Raw genomic sequence first — 2,877 nt, forward strand, 5'->3', positions numbered from 1 at the left:
TGGAGGCACAGCTGTATGATGGTACCATGGTCAATTGATTATACACTTTGGATCTTTGGATAATTGTATGGTATGTGAACAATCTCAATTAAAAAAATAATAAAAAAAAGCCAGGTAGATTTGGGGGCGTAGGTGAGGAGGCAGGGGCGGAGGATGGAGTCGGGGAGGGGCCTGGCTCCTGGGCTGAGGCCGAGGCCTGGCAGTCACTGGGATGAGCTCCAGGGCGGGTGGCGGGCCACGAAGCCGGAGCAGGAGCTCGGAGTGCCAGGGTACCACCAAAGAACATGATTTTGGTTTAGGGGCTCCAGTTTCTGAAGCTGAAAAATACCAGAATAATCTCCAACTAGAACAAGAAGTGAGAAACCAAGATAGATTCGTTGATACATTGAAATTACAGATTGAAGATCTCAAACAGACAAATCATGGCTTGGAAGAATATGTTAGGAAACTCTTGGATGGTAAGGAGGTGGTAAGCAGTCACATAGACAATTTAACCAGCCACAATGAGCATCTTTGTAAGGAATTGATTAAAATTGACCAACTAGCAGAGCAGCTAGAGAAAGAGAAAAATTTTGAGGTGAATGCTGCTGACAAGGAACTTGAAGAAGCAAAGATTGAACTCATTTGCCAATGAAATAATATAATAGTATTGGAGGATACAATAAAAAGGCTTAGATCTACTTGACTCTTTTGTCAAGACTTAAGAAGCAGACAGAGATTACTACAAGAGTGAAGCTCAAAATTTGAGAAAGATGATCAGAAGTAGATCTAAAAGTCCAAGACAGCCATCTCCATCTTCCCGGGCTGCAAATTGTGACATAGAGCTTTTGAAGACCACAAGAGATCGTGAAGAACTTAAATGCATGCTGGAAAAGTATGAGCGTCATTTGGCAGGAATTCAGGGTAATGTCAAGGTTCTCACATCTGAGAGAGACAAGACCTTTCTTCTTTATGAGCAGGCACAGGAAGAAATTGCCCGACTTCGATGAGAAATGATGAAAAACTGCAAATCTCCTAAATCAACAACAGCTCATGCTATCCTTCTGCGGGTCGAGACGGAAAGAGATGTAGCCTTCACTGATTCACGAAGAATGACCACAGAATGAGACAGTCTGAGAGAAAGGCTAAAGATTGCCCAAGAGATAGCATTTAATGAGAAGGCTCACTTGGAACAGAGGATAGAGGAGCTGGAGTGTACAGTTCATAACCTCGATGATGAACATATGGAGCAAATGTCAAATATGACTTTGATGAAGGAAACCATAACCACTGTGGAAAAAGAAATGAAATCACTAGCAAGAAAGGCAATGGATACCAAAAGTGAACTTGGCAGACAAAAAGCAAAGAATAATTCTTTGAGTTTCTTCTTCTGCTACTTCTTCAGCATCATCCAAATCTTGATCAAGTTCAGACTGTTTGTTGTCAATGTCTGCCATGTTGTAAGAACTCCAAATATCCTGGCAGCTGGAACTGGGAGCCAGGCGGCCGGAGCACGGCAGCAGCAGTGGGAGAAACAGGAGGCAGCACCGCAAGAAGATGGTGCTAACAAGTCCTTATTGCTTTTTATCTTTAATTTTAAACATTTCTCAATGATGGGAAATTTCAAACATATATAAAAGTAGTTACTCAATCCTTCTATACCTTTCCCCAGCAAAGTAGAAAGATTCTTTAAAATAATAATAATAATAATAAAAGAAAGTATATAGGATAATATCTTTGTGATGTTGGGACAAGAACATCTTTTTATCAAGATCCAAAAAGTTATAAGAAATACTGATTAAAATAAATGATTCTGCTAAAAGGAACGTCACAGAAGAAATACAGATTGGGAATGAGGAGCAGAAGGAGATGGATCCACACATCCAGATGAAAATGGGCCTCAATGAGACTTTAAACAAGTATCTCAAATATTGAAAAATGTTTTGCTCCTATTGGTTCACTCATTTTATAAAAGAGATCATTGTCATACAGATTTACCTAGAAATTCCATCTGGGAAAAATAACTGAAATAGAATGCAATTAATATGTATAATATCTGTAACGGTTAAGTTCCTGTGTCAGCTTGACAGGTTTATGGTGCCTAGTTGTTTGGTCAAGCAAGCACTGGTCTGATTGTTACTGTGAGTATAGTTCATAGACTTAAAGCATCAGTAAGTTTATTGTATCTGTGGCTGATTACATCTACAATCTACTGAAGAGACTGCCTCCAATGAGAGAAGTCTCATCCAATTAGTTGAAGGCTTTCAAGGGAGAAGTGATGATTTCAGCAATTAGAAGGCAGAATTTCCATCTCTACTTCAGCCTGGGGATTTCATCAGAAATCTTCACTGGATTCCCAGCTTGCAGCCTGCCCTGTGGATTTTGGACTTACCCATCCCCACAGTCACATGAGATAATTCTTATAATATTTATAGATATCTTCTATTGGTTTGATTTCCCTAGAGAATCCTAATACAATATCTATCATAAAAAGAATGTAAGCAATGAGAATTTAAAATATCAGGCAAAAAGTATATATCCACACAAGAGGAGTAGCCCCAAGATAAGATTTTCCATTCACATAAAATTAAATTGCTTACCTCACTTTTCATTCAAAATAATGAGAGTGAGAGTATATCCCATGATATGACAGTTTCAAAAACAAGATGTTGATTTTCTTCAAAGGGAACAATACCTTATATTTGGTCATAATATTTACTGATACTGCTCTTTTCTGTGCTGGTAAGACATTAGATGCAGTATGGATAGCTTGCTTAAAGGCTAAACATTTTCTACCTGGATGGTTTTTATAGAAAGTCATGTTCTGGGAGATAATACTTTGTCAAGGTTAATGTTAAAAACATGGAGCAACACAGTTCTGCCATTTCTCTTTCTTTA

At 38.5% G+C, this 2,877-nt stretch overlaps 1 pseudogene; it reads left to right on the forward strand.

The window, feature by feature from the left end:
* The first annotated feature begins 752 nt into the window (after nt 1-752).
* On the forward strand, nt 753-1,914 carry LOC119530529 (annotated as a pseudogene).
* Nucleotides 1,915-2,877: the final 963 nt, after the last annotated feature.

This window comes from Choloepus didactylus, chromosome 3 (assembly GCF_015220235.1).
Source record: "Choloepus didactylus isolate mChoDid1 chromosome 3, mChoDid1.pri, whole genome shotgun sequence".
NCBI classification, from domain to species: Eukaryota; Metazoa; Chordata; class Mammalia; order Pilosa; family Megalonychidae; genus Choloepus; species Choloepus didactylus.